Raw genomic sequence first — 18019 nt, forward strand, 5'->3', positions numbered from 1 at the left:
GCAGGAAATCAGAAAGGCTTTGGGTACCGATGTCCCGAAGGTTGTGTCCCCAACCTGTCTGAGAGTCTGTGCTGACCTGCTGGCGCCGATCTATTCATTCCAATCATTCTCAGCAGCTGTCCACAGTGCCCAACTGCTTTAGACAGTCACCATCACCAGTGTGAACGACTACAGACCTGTCGCCCTGATGTCTTTGCTCATGAAGACCTTTGAGAGGCTGGTGCTGAGGCAGCTGAAGGTTATCACAGACCCCCTGCTTCCTGACTGACAGGAGGCAGCACATGAGGCTGGGCATCAGCCATCAGCACCAGAGCACCACAGGGATATGTCCTCTCCCCACTGCTCTTCTCCATGTACACTAGTGACTGCCTCTCAGGGAACCCGTCTGTGAAACTCCTGAGGTATGCAGACGACATGACCGTCATCAGGCTTATCCAGGACGGTGATGAGTCTGCATACAGACAGGAGGTGGAGCAGCTGGTTCAGTGGTGCAGTCAGAACGAGCTGGAGCTTAACGAGCTCAAGACTGTGGATATGTCAATGGACTTCAGGAAGAACTGCCTGTCCCCCCTCCCCCTCACCTCCACAACAACACAGTGTCTACCGTGGACTCATTCAAGTTCCTAGGGTCCATATTCTCACAGGACCTGACGTGGGACCCCCACATAGACACTGTCTGCAAAAAGGCCCAGCAGAGGTTGTACTTTCTGAGACAGCTCAGGAAGTTCAACCTTCCCCAGGAGCTGCTGACCATCTTCTACATGGCCATCATCCAGTCTGTCCTCTGCACCTCCATCAATGTGGTTTGGTTCGGCCACCAAGCAGGACAGACACAGACTGCAGCGGATGGTCAGGGCGATCACTTTTTGTAAATAACTATAATTAAATCTTGTCACAAGAGGGAACAAAGTGAACATGACTAGCAGATTACAAGGAATGATATTTAGTGTAGCTACAAAATATCTGAGAGTGTTGGGATCATAGAGGAAAAGCATGTTGTGCTTTTCTTGCCTTCTGGTGTTAAACAAATGTATTAGTTAGAGACATAGTCACTTCTTAATAGAACGTAGAAATTTAGATGCTACATCAATAACCTATCAATAGGTATTGATTATTAAATGCTACATCAAGTACACAACATGCACATTTTACACACTGATACACCATCTCTCTCTCAAATGTTGATCGATGGGAGGAGAAGTGACAAAATACGCAAATCCACTCAGGCAGTCACCATTTATGCATAATCCAGCAGCACTGGCAGGCACATTCATTACAGCCGGCACATCAAATGGCAGGTAGCACTAATGGTATTGTGAGGTAGAGAGAAGAAAAGATAAAGCTGCAGATGATGTATATTAAATTAAATAAGTATAAATACATTTCAGTGTTTCTTAGATTAAAAATGAAGGAACAATTTCTCAAGCTCAGACAGATTAATTACACTTGAGCCTCTTTGTGCCACTGTTGGAATGACCGTTTAGCGGATGGAGACACAGTAGGAGTGAGGCAGAGATGGTGCAAAGAGGTGCTTTAATTTTCACCCAGTGAACAACATAAGGCTAAATCAACCAAACAAAATAACACAAAATGAAATTAAAAGTACAAGCGGGCCACAGCCCATGTGCAGCAGCCTTTCTGCAACAGCCTCCCCTCTCTCTGGTAACGAGGAGCCCGTCCTTTTATATTGTGCCTGCCCGGTCCAGACTCCTCCACTTGCTGCATAGGGAAGCTCTAAACACAAACACTCATACACATAAGAAATAAATCACACAAATACACAAACATAATACAAATAATCAATACTCAGTAACCTGTGCTGTTGCACTCCTCCTATTCCACCAAACAATAATATAACTCCAAATTAAATACCGAACCCACTACAAACTCCCCTACTCTCATTAATCAGTAGTTGAGGCCAGAGCCTTCAAAATGGCGCCTGGTTGTGAGGTCACTCTCTTTACCAAACCAACTGGAGCACATGAGGTGAGTCAATCAATGACCCTTTGAGTTATTTAAACCTGTAAAATAAAGTTACTTTAAAGTATGGTTATGGGTTGTGTTATTTAACAAATTGAGGCGCTGAGAGGTTCCATTAGTAATGGAGACCACCTCCATTACAGCCACACTAAGCATTTCTATAGAGGAAATTATGACAAGTCTTGATATGTCCTCATGTCAGTTGGTAAAATCAGATTACAGTAATAGCAGTCACAGCATATGAAAGAGTCTGATAAAGGTGTTGGGACACAAAGAGCACAAATCACAATACTGTAATTGGTTTTACAACACCCGACAGCAGGCGCTAGGTTAAGGATTGTACATGAGTATTTATTAAATATAAGCAGATGTCTAATAATTATTCTCACCACTGTTTCCAGGGACCAGTAACCAATTAATGAACTTTAGTTACTGATGGCACAATATTATAAACTATAACTGAAGGAAGGAGTTCAAAAACAATTACCATTGTTTATATATTAAAGTTATATAAAAACTCATTCAATATTGATTCTAGTCAAAGATGCTTCAATAAAACAACCCATTAAGCTATAAGCAAGAGTCTACTACTATTATATCATCCTGACACATGTGAGAGAGACATGTGATAAAATGATCATGAGGTTGATCACGTGGTCGTCTGCCACGTGTGATAGTTGATTGAGGATTGTGAGATGCAATATATGTTTGTGAGGGAGCATTTATGTGACACCAGGTGTGAGGCTGGAACCAACATACATTATAGTGTTCAAGAACAACAACACAGACACCAGCTGATGGTCGTCTGTTCGGTCTCACCACATGATGACGGATGTGGCTGCTTTGTTGTAGGACATCATTCTCAGTTTTAACCCATTGTTGTTTACTCTCGACTGAAACATGAGCTGCTTGACAGATGCCTGGTGACACCGAGGTTCTCTGCATCAAAAAAAAATCCAAAACTGGGTTATTAACTCTCCCTGGGCCTTTCCCAGTTTCCCAACACGATCATTGTTCTATAAGTTTACATATAGGCCACAGTATTTATGGTTCTCAGCACGTATCCAGATAAAACACTTTTCAGAAACAGGATCAAGAGCACCTTTTCTCCAGTAGGATGGATGGACAGAACACAGAATGGGTGAGACGGTTTTCCTGTAAACAAATATAAATGTTGTCCCAGTATCACAGTCAGATAATGCGTTTCAGTGGCAAAGCACACATGTTTTCTAACTTCAGTGTCACTGATAATAATATGATTAATCAGAACTGAACTGAACAGAACTGTATTTAAATATACAGTATACATACAGCACTCTGTCCCTGATTCATGAATCAGAAACACTTTAAATTTCAATATAATTAAAAAATATTATTATAACATTTTATACAAATTATATTTATTTAGCAGATGTGGAGGCAACACAAACAATGAAGATTATCCCAAAACTAGTACAGTAATAAGTATGTAAATATAAAATAAAAAGATGTAGTATTTGTCATTCTACCCTTTGGACTTCGAGGACATCTGTTGGTTGGAGAGTCTTTCCTGGAGCAACGTGCTTAGTGGATATTTTCTTCTCCTGCTGTCCAAATATCTCCCATCATTGTTCCATATTTAACAAGCCTTGTAGCCTTGCCTTTCTCTCCAGTAATTCTCTCTCTCCCTCTCTTGCTCTCCATTCATTCATTTCATTCCATTCTGTCCTCACCTACAGCTGCAGATCCATCCACCCTGCCTGTGCTCTGTTGTTGCTGTTGTTGCTGTCAAATGATTACCGGTAATTCTAATTAAAGGCTTGCTGTATGTGGCATTTGCTGGGTTTAGTTAGTCTTAAACCTTACTGTACCTTGTTAAGTACCTTGAGATAACCTTGTTGTGATTCGGCGCTATATAAATAAAATTGAATTTACTTGAATCCTGTTGAGGCAGTGATGCCAGGCCGAATCCTCAGTCCTTCAACTGAGTCTTTGGTCCTGAGGCACACTTGACAGCGTCACGCTGCAGAGCAGATCTCCTTCCCAACCAGCCCACACCCAGGCTTTAATAGGGATTATCTGCTTTGCTTGTGTTTACTTTATCATCTAACACCTACTTACATCATGTGTGTAAGTGAGGTGACACAGTGATCATGAACATGCTTGAAGAGTGGTTTGGTGAAAAATGTTGCTTATGCTTATCTATTTTAATTTCAGTCTCTTTCAAGGTTTTCTATAGTTTGTTTTGTTTTTAATCCACTAATCTTTCTTTACACCACTTTTTCCTTGGTACAGTATATTACATGGTATTTTACAAATTATTCATCATCCTAAATGTAACATGATAATGCATTCAGTGTAGAATCGCTTGTCTGAATTTTCACCTTCACTTGTTCTTATTCTGTCTCATCCAGGTTTGCGACATGACACTGAAACATTCTGAAAGAGTACAACAAACAAGCACACACCCTGGCTGGAAGAGGAGAAAGGGCAGAGCTGGAGCACCAGGCCCTGAGGCAAGGAGACGAGGAGATGAGGGAGAGACTGCTGAAAGCAGAGGCTCCTCTAGAGGAGGACAGTGACTTCTTCTTGTTTACCAGATGATTAGACTTCTCTGCCATCATGTTCTCATGTTATGGCAACTAAAAGGTTTTATATTTTTAAAGGTTTTCTTCAATATCCTTCAACATGTGTACGAAAACATTTAGCAACAAGGTCATTGTTTAATTACTAGAATGAAGGAGCATTCAAAACTTTGATGTTGAAATCTGCTGGAACCGCATCAGCATGTACAGTGTATGAGTGACTTATTAGAACACAAAGTGAACTTGTACCTGTAAAACACAGCTGTAAATGTGTGTGTGTGTGAATCTTTAGTGTGGCAAAGCTCCAACAAGTCACGTGTCTTATTCATAAGCATGGTTAAACTATTGAGATTAATTAAGGGATGATCCATGACAAGCTGTGCAATATTCACAAGACAGTGGTTAATTACCGTCAAGGAGTGATTCATTCTGGTGTCAAAAGTGTAATTATGAAGCAGTTCTGATCAGCTCACATGAAATCTGACATTCATGTACTGTACAAGCAGCCCAGCCATGATTACTTTATTAGATATCTGAACTCAGTTAGGAAATTAAATCTTTCTTTATATTGTGTCTGAGCTGTGATTCCCAGTGCTTACTTATGACATAAGTCATACTAAATTCCATTATCTTATTTTTAAAGCAGTGTAGTGAGGCTGAGGGAGGCAGCTTCGCTCCTACACTACTCCTCAGGGTGCAACATGTGTGGCAATGCGGACTGATTTGAGTTGTGTGTAGCATGCGGTTCACTGCTGTCTACACAGGAGTTGGTGCAAACTTCTCTCTAATATCATACAGTGGTGATGTCTTGTAAAAACATTACTACCACTGTAAGCTCTTCAGGGCAGCATCGTTTGCTTGGTCCTCATGCATATGGGATATGATGGGTTGATGAAGAGTTGAGCAGTCACAGTGAAGAAAGCCTCTCACCAGGTCCAGGCTGCTGTGAAATGAATTTCACTCAGTGTAACAGAGGAGTCTACACATCTGGAGAGTTATTTGTTTTTGTTTTGATCAACACATCAGCAGCCTCTAAAGGGGGATAATTTCATATGTAGGGTGGAGACACTCAAAAACCGTGGTTATCATGTAACTTAATACTGGCTGGTCTGGTGAGCTGTGTAAGAAGACAAAATATAGGACTGGCTGTGGAAGTTAAAGATAATTATCAATTACTGTATAATGCACAATATTCTTAGCCAAAGAGTATGAGTGAGAACAGGAGATCTACACTGTTAACATGCACTGAGCTCTAAACCAGGTTACTGAAACCAGTTCAGGTTCAGTGAGCAGTTCAAAGGAATAACCTATCATCAGGAGTAGTCATGTCGAAGTAGGCAAGGCTGCAGAGGGAGTGAAGGAGCACAGTGAGCCTGATGACAATTGGAGCATTGAGAGCTGAGAGGAGATCCCAAAAACGATAGTCAAAGCAAGGGCGATCCGGATTCACGCGAGTGAATCAAAAAAAAATATACTGGATAACTTTTCCACTTCAAATAAAAAGTTTTTTGCTTTGTGCAGTAATACAAAAAGAGCAGGAGTTAGCAGAACAAGTCTGCATCAGCCTAGCTAGTTTCCAAAGAGCTCCTAATCATCCAGTGATGTTCATGCAGTTCCACCACCACAATGTCTGGTTGGTTCGCCATTACCATTCTGTCTGTCTGTATCTGGAAGTCCCACAGGATCTTGGCTCGCTCGTTCTCTACCACCTTGGGAGGTGTTTCCCACTTTGACCTTGGGGTTTCCAGTCCATACTCTGCGCAGATGTTCCTGTATACTATGTATATTACGTTCCATGTATGCTTTCCCTGCCAGCATCTTACACCCTGCAGTTATGTGCTGGACTGTCCCAGGGGCCTCTGCACAGTCTACACCTTGGGTCTTGTCTGGTCGGGTAGATCTGTTTAAAGTTCTGTCCTTTAACTGGATGTCTGCTAAGTTTAGCTCAATCTGGATATTTCTTAAGCTTTCTCTACACACTCTTCAAGTTTGGCATAACAGCATCAGGGGTGACTTGTACTGTAGGTGCAGATGAGTACAGGTATGGCACAGCAATGTATGTCCTCCACCTCTACACTGACAGTGCTCAACTCAAGCAGGTCAATTGCTTGTTTATCTTCTCTGGAGTGAGTTACGACCTTATGGTCTCTGACTGGAATAGCATCAGCTTGCCAGAGTTTCACCTGAGGGGAGAGAGTGGTGATGAACAGGCACTGCTGTGGCTGGAAGTCCGGGTGGACAAGACTGGAAGGGCGCTGCAATGTCCAGCCCAATCTGGTCCTTTAAGACGGAATAATGGCAACACTAGGGGCTGTAAATCCCAAGCCGGGATAGTGGCTTCAACAAATCCCAGAAACAACATCTGAGACCTCTGTCCAGAAGAGTTAAAAAAAGAGTCCAGCTAATATACTGCACAAGACCCTCAGGCTCTGTGTATGTGTGTGTGTGTGTGTGTGTGTGTGTGTGTGTCTCTCCTTACTGACTGAATATGCATGAAAAGGCAGACTGTGCTCTGGTTCTCAGCCTACAATTATCCAGTCCTTGTGTTCAGAGTGACATGCACTTGACAGCTTAGTGTGTTCATACTTGACTACCGCATATATTCTCTGTTTAAATAGAGCAACTAGTTAAATGTGAGACACGAACAGAGCATGTGAACTGTAACATCACAGACAACACAGGCAGCATTACTGTAGGTTTAGAAGACAATGCAGAGTTTATGGGAAGGTAATGTGAATTTCAATAAAAGCAGTTTAGTTTCAGCTGTGATTAACTTTAAATCAGAATCATTCTAGGAGGGGTTCAGTGATCAGGCAGATACAAGTAAAGGTTTATTTGGTACAGAACAGCAGGAACCATCTTGTTTTCTAAGTGATGCTGGATGGTGACTTGCATTGTTTATCACCATTATGAGGAATGACGCCATCCTTCTCCACCTACAGGACCATTCACACTGATGCATTACAAATCAAATGGATCTTGTCGAATAAGACACTGTGATGGAACAGCCACTTTTCTCTGTTTGACAACATAACTTTAATAGTGGCACCGAGTCCATATACTTGTTTGGATCAAAGCAAAGTCGGAGGAGATAATGTAGCATCATTTGGAAATGATAGTCTTAAGTGTCAGATTCCATTGTATTGCTCATCAAAACAACAATGATGACTTCAGTCATACCTGAAATACAGTATGTGCATTTGCAGCCCATCTGTTGAAACAGTTGCTTTGGTTACAAGTAGTAAGAAAAATGTTTATCGTGTCCTACATCAACTACCGCCTTGAGCAACCATGAGACCGAACATATCCAGCATGCAACAGAATTCACAGAGAGCAGGTTCTCATGTTCAGACTGCTCCTTTCATCATTGTCCAAAATGAAACTCTGATTATCCCCCAGAGAAAATAGGTCTGCAAATGGCAGTAGCAAAGTGGTTACATAAAAGAAAACTCTAAGCACGATAATGTAACTAGATATTTAGACACACTGATTTCAGGCTTAAAGCTCACATACAAGAACATGAAACCTACTACTGGACATGGATCAGTCATTCTTTTCACAAAAATGAAGAATGGGAAACAAAGAATGGGACACTCAGTCTAGTCAGAGACTTGATCTAAACTCTAGCCTGGATTATCAAGCAATTATAAATCAGCTTTTTACTCTGGTTGGTGCTGAGAACAAGTGATGATGCTACAGTAGGTTCACTGTGCACATGGTGATAGCAGGGGAGAGAACTGCCTTCAGTTTTCATTTTGTATTCTCAGACTAGAGAATGAAGAATAAATCTGTGGTTTAACAACATTAAAGGGAAGGTCCTTCCATCAGGACGAGCTGAGCGTCATCTCTCTGCCTCCGTTTGACAGACAACCCTGGGACCAGTCCTGATGGGTCTTGAGGTCACTGTGCTCCTGGAGCACTTGGTAATGTTGAATTTTTCTGATCTATCTCTGGTCATTAACCTTATATACAGAGGCTGCATGGCCATGTGTACAGAAACGCCAAGCCAGCACACTGCCACTGACTACAGATAAACTACAGCAAAAAGCCTCAATCCATACATTAGGGAAAAAGACACACAAATACGGAACTGATGCAGACTTGACTTGATGCAACTTTAGTAACAGCCGCATTTACCAGAGCTACTGTATAAAGTTTGGGAGGAAGGCACCATCTAATGCTCACATGCGTTCCACTTAATGACAGTGGATGGCACATACTACCTTGCGTGTTGGAGTAAACAAGTTTTTGATCCCAATTCTGACTTTTCCTTGAACACCAGCCACAAAGGAAGTCCTTCTAGATGGCGTTGGGTCATGGCATGTAAACCCAAAAAGACAAGAACAAAAAGTAAACTAAGACAGATGGAATGTAAAGGACACTGACCCAACTGAACAAACTCACACATTTTACCACATGCTGCCTGTATACACATGCATACATCATCGCTTTCTGATACACATGCTTGGTTGGATTGAGGTCAGTTATTTGTTTTGAGCAGCAGAGATCCGTTCAGTACTTTACTGGATGTATTGTTGTTTTAAGTGATTCACTGAGTGAAACCTAAGCAGAAAATGACTAAATGTAAAGTACATTTATGCTAAAGGAGACGAATCAAATAATATGAAATCTATTCAACCAATTACTTTATTGATTGGTAATACAACAATGACTCTAGTACATTTAGATTATTTATTTCTTTTTTTAGACGTTAAAACAGGCATTTCTGTTTAGCAACATACATTCAATCAGACACACTTAATTAGTGACGTGTGTGTGTGTGTGTGTGTGTGTGTGTGTGTGTGTGTGTGTGTGTGTGTGTACGTGTACGTGTGTGTGTGTGTGTGTGTGTGTGTGTGGGAGTGGGAGTGTGTGTGTGTGTGTGCGTGTGTTTGTTCATGGATGCGTATGTGTGTATTGGGGTTAAGGTATTATGAAATTTCTCCTTTGAAGTTAATGAGACCCTTCAACGCCTGCACAGCAAACTCTCCTTGCTCCATCTTCTACTTCCCTTGCTATCGCTCGCTCTCTGTCTCTCTCTCTCATACACACACAGCTGCTTCTCTGTGAGGATCAGATTGTCTCTCCTTTATTTGTAAAGCCTTTACTCATTATTCTTCTTCTCCCACCTGCTGCTTTGTCATCCTGACACCTCCACTTTCAAAGCCTTTATTTTCAAGTGCTGCTTCAGTGATGGAAACGTAACACATGAATCTGCGTTCTCACATTCACACAGCAAAACGAGCACAGTCAGGATACACACAGTATTGTTAAAACACTACACTGATAGGAAGATACTTTAGATCTGTATGTTGAAGGTTGGTGCTGTCATCACTGCCTTAAGTGACAAAAATCAGTTTGGTCCAGTAAGAAAGAACAATAACCAGCTTCTAGGATTTCTTATTCTCTTTCTTTTTCTTAAGCGCTTTTCCTGTTTATCTATTGAGTGATTTTAATCACAGCGTATCTGGAATGTTCAGGAGGACACGCTTTAATGGAGACATAATGGAATTTGGTGACCTAAAAAGCAGCCCCTGCTGCATGTAATACAAAATGGAAATCTAATGAAGGGAAGTGGAGCTTTGAACGCTAGTTTGTGTTTCTATATAGACGCTAGGATGCATCTGTTGGTTTTAACATTTGGAGCCAGTTCATATAATGTACAGCAGTTGAGGAAAACCGACCAAGTTAGATTTGCTTTAATTATAGGTTGCATGTGATCAATACAGGAGTGGCAGCAGGATTTCCCTAATTAAGTTCAGCCCAGATGAAGTAGGTGTACAACACCACACGTGTTACTGTGTTCCTCACAACCTTCTGTCCTCCCTCCTTAATTGCCACATAATTAAAACAGACTCTTTATATATTTATATATAGCATATATACTTTTGTGATTATTGGTAAAACTGGACAGAGCTTCACATTTAAAAATGTTTTACCTTGTTTTCAGTAAAATACTTTCAATGCAACTGTTGAAGTTGAAATATTTTGATGCTAAGATGTCTTAGATCCAATGCACCATAGTTTGTATGGGGTGAGATCTCTATCTTTAATCAAGAGTGTAGTTTTTCAATTCGAGAGTGCACTTTAGAGATTTCATGTTCACATTTTGTCATGCTTGCTCTCAAAACCCTTCGCATTTCAAAATGTCTCAGATTCACTTCATTCATTCATTTTTTCCATGTGGAACAGAAGCAAAGTGACTTTAGAACAAGTCTTTCAGAGTCAGTGTATTAAAAAAGTCAAAGTCAACTTTATTGTCAATCTCTACATAATGTTTTGCTTTGGATCTACAGAGAATTGAAATTATGTGACTCTCAGTATAAAACAACGTAAGAACACAGAACAGACCTGATCACAAATCCAACCCCCCCCCAAAAAAACAAAAAAACAAGACAACAGAAAGTGGTCTACTAGTACATAGTATGATGCTTTGATGCATTCATTCTATTTTTCATAAAAGGTGACCTGTTTTTGCGTAATCTAATTTCACTTTGGTACAAAGAAAATAACTAAATTCATCTGAGGTCCGGTGGCTGTCGTTAGACTCGTTGACGTCTGACAGAGAAATGGAACTACATTACAATATATTCTGTTGAAATAACGCTGTCACCCTGTAAAGTCTATGTGTAGGTCAAACCCAACAACATCAGCACCAGGTTGAGATCGCTAAACTGATTTAACCAGTCACTGAACATCAAATCACTTAAGTGTGCTCTTAAAATGAAAAACTTTGCGCTTGGTTAAAGATAGAGATCTCATCCCAAAAGTTTGGGTTTTTTCACAAAAATATGAAGTCGACTTGACTGACGCATACATCAACACCAACTGTTATCCCACACACTTGGTGAATGACTATGATCATGGTGTCAACTTCTTTTACAAGTAGAGGGTCTCTCCCCTCTGTCGTAAAGGTTTTCTCTCAGTCCAGCATGTATAGAATAAGAATAAATTCATGTCATAGTGTGAAGTCTAAAAAGGATTTTTGAATTTTATATCTATTCTGGACCTTGAGTCTGACCCACTGGAGAGCAGCTTCAGTGGCAGAGTGATCCATAATCGAGACTCCAAAGATTTTTCTTTCTGCTGCAATCAGACTCTCAAATAAGCAATGCTACAGTAACTACAGTACCTGAGAGAGTAATGAATGGGGGTCCATCACTCACTGAAACCACTGGTGTTTTCTATCTTGTAAACTTTCTTCTATGCAAAATTTTAACTTTTTGGAAACCTGTGCAATAATCATCAGCCATGACTGACCACTTCTTACGATGTCACTAATTAATTTATGAAATCCTCATACGGTGTCAGTTTGTGTCTTTCTTTCATTCAATTGGCTCAACTCTGTACTGGGCTCAGTTACAATTAACCACAGAAACCCATCTGTGCTTTGCTACTGTATAAGGTAACAGAAGAATCATGTTCATTAAACAATTTAGAAAGTTTTCAAAAAACGTATTCCTGTGGTGACTTGCTTTTTATGCCAAGCTCTGTCCTCTGCTGTGTTTTGATTCTTCGTTTGCTCTGTTTTTGGTAAGTTAATTATCACTGGGATTTAGTTCAGGAGGAGTTTTAAGTTTTGTTGTCATACTAGATTTTGCTCAACAGGTTAAACTCTGCTCTCAGGATGTTTACTAACTACTGAAAATGCTAAAAAAAGTCTTAGAAAAGCTCAAGAAGATTCATAAAATCTGATTTTGTTCTGTGAATCCAGTTCTGGTTCTCATTTCCCCATGCTCTGACCCCCCTGCTTTTACTGTCTGGATGAGCATTAACCCTCCCTGTAATAACGTCACATGGATCATCACACCTCGCTGCTCTGAACATCATCTCTGTCTCAGGACAGACAGAGGGTAAAGGTGATAATGTAAACCATCTCAGGGATGTCGTTGAGGTAAAAGAGAAGCAGTGGTCGCCATGACGACTGGAACACTAACCTCTGAACTGGGAGGTCAATATCATTCAGTTTAAATTCAGTAACAACAGGAATCCACGCACACGGGTTGTATTTCACTGCAAAGTGAAACATTTGTATCTTCATTGTCTAAGTAAAAAACAGATGGCTGGGTTCTTGAACTTCTCCAGGTACATGTTGCCACTTGTCTGATACTGTACATACTGTATACAGTAAATACGTGTGAACCTCATGACAAGGTTGTCTGGACAGTGTGAGTTATTGTTTTATTGTAGTTGTCAGGATCGCGTTTGGTGTAGGACACAGAGAAAGACTTCTGTTTAGTGGTTTTAATTGTAAACAGGTCAGACAGGCAAAAGTCAGTTCACAGGCAGTCTCTGGCAGAAGTACAGGCAAGGGTTCAGGCAACAATGGTCAAAACACTCCAAGGTAAAACACAGCAAGGCAGAACCCATTGACAAGGAACAAGGAACAAGCGAGGCAGAGTCAGGACAAAACTGGGGTCACGACATGAAGTTAACTTACTGGACAAGAGAACACTGGAATGCAGGTACATAAGCAATGCACATAATCTGGCCATGAGCTGGATGACTACTGGGCATTATATACACAGTAAATGACTAATTGAACACATGTGGTGAGTCACATGAATTAATGGTAAGGCTGAACAACATAAGGCACAGGCAAGACAAACCGGAAGTTAACAAAATAAAGCAGGAAATTGTAAAAACAATGGCTGAGAGTCTTGATTCCTGACAGTAGTTATTGCTTGTTGTCACCTGTTGCCCACTGAGTTCCATTTTAAAATGGTACACAATAAGTGATGTGTTTATTTTATTTCCAGTATAGCTTGTATTTTATTTTATGCGCAAAAATGGAAAAGTGCGTGATTGCGCAAGTGTTTACCCTAGAATGAACATTGACCTCCTCACTCCCCACTGCACAAGCAGCGTTTTTATCAGCTCAACTGCCTTATAGCTTTCAACTATAAGGAAGTGAAACTGAGTCTCAGTCGGTGGGAAAAGTAAAATGGCTCAGACAGGAGTGCAGTTAAACCGGGAAACCTTCTCTTGTTCCATTTGTCTGGATCCACTGAAGGATCCTGTGACTATTGCCTGTGGACACAGCTACTGCATGAACTGTATTACAACATGCTGGGATGAAGAAGACGGTAAGAGACTCTACAGCTGCCCTCAGTGCAGACAGACCTTCACACCGAGGCCTGTCCTGGTGAAAAACACCATGTTAGCAGAGTTAGTGGAGCAGCTGAAGAAGACTGGACTCCAAGCTGCTGCTGCTGATCACTGCTATGCTGGACCTGAAGATGTGGCCTGTGATGTCTGCACTGGGAGGAAACTGAAAGCTGCCAAGTCCTGTCTGATGTGTCTGGTCTCTTACTGTGAGACTCACGTCCAGCCTCATTATAATTCCTCTGCCTTTGAGCAACACAAGCTGGTGGAGCCCTCCCAGAAGCTGCAGGAGAACATCTGCTCTCGTCACCACAGAGTGAAGGAGCTTTTCTGTCGTACTGATCAACAGTGTATCTGTTATCTCTGCTCTGTGGATGAACATAGAGGCTACGGCACAGTTTCAGCTGTAGCAGAGAGGACTGAGAGGCAGAGAGAGCTCGAAGGGAGTCGACAAGAAATCCAGCAGAGAATCCAGGACAGAGACAAAGAGGTGAAGGTGCTTCAACAGGAGGTGGAGGCCATCAGTCGCTCTGCTGATCAAACAGTGGAGAACAGTGAGAAGATCTTCACTGAGCTCATCCGTCTGATGGAGCTAATAAGGTCTGATGTGAAGCAGCAGATCAGATCCCAGCAGGAAACTGAAGTGGGTCGAGTCAAAGAGGTTCAGGAGAAGCTGGAGCAGGAGATCACTGAGCTGAAGAGGAGAGACGCTGAGCTGGAGCAGCTCTCACACACAGAGGATCACATCCAGTTTCTACACATCTACCCGTCACTGCCAGCACTGAGTGGATCCACACACTCATCCAGAACCAACAGCCGTCCTCTGAGATACTTTGAGGACGTCACAGCAGCTGTGTCAGAGCTCAGAGACCGACTACATGAGGTTCTAAGGAAGACGTGGACAAACATCTCACAGACAGTGTCAAAACCAGAACTATTAGAACCAAAACCAGAACCCAAGAGCAGAGCTGGGTTCCTAAAATATTTATCTGAAATTATATTGGATCCAAACACAGCAAACAAACAGCTGGTATTATCTGAGGGAAACAGAAAAGTAACACGAGTGAATCAACCACAGTCTTATTCTCGTCATCCAGACAGATTCACTCATTTGAGTCAGGTTCTGAGCAAAGAGAGTTTGACTGAACGTTGTTACTGGGAAGTAGAATGGAAAGGGGGGACGCTTCATACAGCAGTTTCATACAAGAACATCAGCCGAGCAGGAGGTGTGTATGAATGCTTATTTGGATATAATGATAAATCCTGGGCATTAATATGTAACGTCGCCAGTTATGAATATTCTTACAACAGCTTCAGAACTCCTGTCTCGGATCATTTGTCCTCTAGAATAGGAGTGTACCTAGATCACAGAGCAGGTCTTCTGTCCTTCTACAGTGTCTCTAAAACCATGACTCTCCTCCACAGAGTCCATTCACTCAGCCTCTCTATGCTGGACTTTGTGTTTATGGTGATGCCACAGCTGAAATCTGTAAACTGAAATAGACTGCAGTCATTTAAGATGCAGCAGGTTAATCTTGATTTCATTATTATTGTGTAATTCTTTTACATTTATTGCTGAGATCTCATTACTGTTATGTCAATTTTTCATGTACTTTTATCACATAAATACCAGGTAAGAAGTGCCATTTGTGTAAAGTCTTTCAGTCAGGTTAGGATCATGCCATTAAATTATACCAGAATAAAGAATACATTAGGTTATGCAATTTTACACATAAAACTTATGTTTTGTTCAGAAACCTGAAGTAGAGTTAATGAGGAATTTCATATTAACGTTAACTATTTCATCATCAAATAATTACAATAAATATTATACTTTATTGAACATCTTGGTGAAACTGTATTCTCTACTTCTGATATTGTCCTTACTGGAACACTCAGAACACAACTGTAAAGTATCTAACCCAAGAACCGGGTGGGATCATCTGTGCTTGACCAGACAAGCTCTTACTTTTTTAAAACGTTTATATAAAACTATAACTAAATATAACTTTAAATATATAAGCTTAATATAGAAGGTTGATTGGTTATTTATGAACCCTGAAATATAATATATAAACACAATATAAAATTATACAACTTGTACTTTGCTTTTTAAAGTACAAACTCCATTGAGAGTCCATTCTTGTGCGCTTTGGTGGCTAAGTTGGTATAGCATTACTTGTGAAGAAGGAGGTTTTGACTTCATGCCCAGTTGATTTATGTGTTTGATGTGTTATAGCTATGTTTGAGCATATTTTGCATTATGTTTATTCTATCAATCAAATTTGTCATGTACATAATACTTACAAATTATAAATATGTTTTATTCAGGGCAAGAATAATTTTTTGTGTTAGGTGCAGACTAGAAATATATGTGCTTGCTTAAAGATAAAGCAGCATTAATTCTGATAATGACTGGTTTATATTGAACTGATCAGACGGAACTAAATCCCTTGTGGCACCTACAAAACAGAACACTGACCTACATTATGCTTGTGTCTATTCAAGTCAAATTGAAGAGAACTGAAGTGAAATCACTGGCAGGTTTTCAATAGGGTTTGGCATGAGCATTAATCCCACCATCAAACAAGCATAACCAGAAACACAAAAGGTTTACTTTGTCAGAGATGGAACTTGTTTTGCCAAGTGACCCTAATCATTATGACGACCTGGCTCTTTCCTTTCTGATACATTTTAAAGCTATCTTCCTGAAGCCGGGTTTTATTTGCTTTTGGACTTTCAGGAGATGTGTTCATTCAGCATCCAAGGTTGTTAAAATGTGTTTACTGTCAGACATGTTCAGCTTCATCACAGTCCAGGCAGATTCAGACAGAAATGAGATGGAACCAGTATTTGTCATCTGTCCATGACAGAGTGATGAGGTGCTTCATCACTCGACCTTGCTTCAGTGATTCTCTGTGTTTGTTTGATTATGTTTGTCTGTTTTGTCAGTTGTCGCTCACCCTGACTACACCCCCTCTGACATCAAACTTCCTGGTTTCCCTCTGCTTCCCTGGACTAATGACACATAAAATACCTGGGGTGTGTTCCAGAAAGCAGGGTTGATTAACCTTCTGCTAAAGCCTGAACTCTGGGTTGATTAACCCAGAACCAGCTTACCCTGAGTATGTCGGATCCAAAACACCTGATAAGAGTTAGGTTAATCTACCTCCTGTCGGTAACCCAGAGTTAACGCACGTGCACGGCGTATATATAAAGACATTGTCAATGGATCGCGGGATTCACGAGTCACCATGGAAATTTGAAGCGACTCTATAATGGCAGCGTATTTCAACGGCGGAGTTGGAGGTTTTAATGCAGAGAATGAAGAATTTAAGCCGATTATTAATAGAAAAAGCAACACAGCTGCATCGGAGAAGAAAAAAAAAGAAAAATAAACTAAATTGAGTTTAATTTAAGTACCGTTGTGTTGCCCCTCCTCTTTTACTGTAAAGGAAAATTGAACATAACTTCCACATCGTTTTGTACTATTAATTCCATGATAATAATAACAATAATAATAATAATAATAATAATAATAATAATAATAATAATAATAATAATAATAATAATAATAATAATAATAATAGATAATAGATAATAGTAATATTCTTGTTTAATAAGGTGTAATCCTTCTGGAGAAAGAGGAACTCTGTCCCAAGTCAAAATGAAACTCAAAATCCTACAAAAAGGTAAGATTTGATTAAACAATGGATCTATATTTTGCATAGGCTTCTACTGTCAGACTTGGGCAGGCGTCGGACCCACATGCACAGCACAAAGGCAGGTTGAGGATAAATACAGGCTTTATTTCTATAAGCAGAGTCAGACGGTCCAGGTCATACACAGAGAGCACGGTATTAATGCACAGAAGGGGAGCAGGCAATCTCAGGTCCAGTAGACAGGCAGGGTTCGGTACACAGAGGATCTCGGTGACGGTACAGACAAGGGCTAGGCAAACTCACGGTCAGATGTTCAAGCAAGGTTCTTCTCCAGGCAAAGGTAGCAAACAAGGTTCAGGCAGGATACGGTAGTCAAGGGAGTCAGGATCAATACACGGGAGACAAGATACTAAATGCTGGAAAGAAGTACGGAACTAAACAATCTGGCAACTGGAGTCTGTGAGAAGTGGAGGTTAAATACTGGTGTTGATTAATTAACTGTTAACTGTTAAGGTGTGCTGAATGAACCGGGAGCTGAACTGAGAAACAGGAAGTATTACAAAATAAAACAGGAAATAACGTGAACTATGACATCTACAATGTTGTAGTACTCTGACTTTATTTCACATTGATTTTATGGGTTGCATTGTCTTGCAGTCACTTATGGATGGATTGTATTATTGGACCCTCCAGAAAGCACACAGTCTG

At 40.7% G+C, this 18019-nt stretch overlaps 1 long non-coding RNA gene and 1 pseudogene across 1 annotated transcript; both read left to right on the forward strand.

Moving 5' to 3' along the window:
- Positions 1–1470: 1470 nt before the first annotated feature.
- Positions 1471–5117, forward strand: LOC114844884 (uncharacterized). The gene is made up of 2 exons (XR_003783781.3): positions 1471–1986; positions 4374–5117. It is a non-coding gene; the product is annotated as an uncharacterized LOC114844884 (long non-coding RNA).
- Positions 5118–13430: 8313 nt separating this feature from the next.
- LOC114844883 (tripartite motif-containing protein 16-like) lies at positions 13431–15492 on the forward strand (annotated as a pseudogene).
- The last annotated feature ends 2527 nt before the right edge of the window (positions 15493–18019 follow it).

The sequence above is a fragment of the Betta splendens genome, chromosome 17 (genome assembly GCF_900634795.4).
Source record: "Betta splendens chromosome 17, fBetSpl5.4, whole genome shotgun sequence".
NCBI classification, from domain to species: domain Eukaryota; kingdom Metazoa; phylum Chordata; class Actinopteri; order Anabantiformes; family Osphronemidae; genus Betta; species Betta splendens.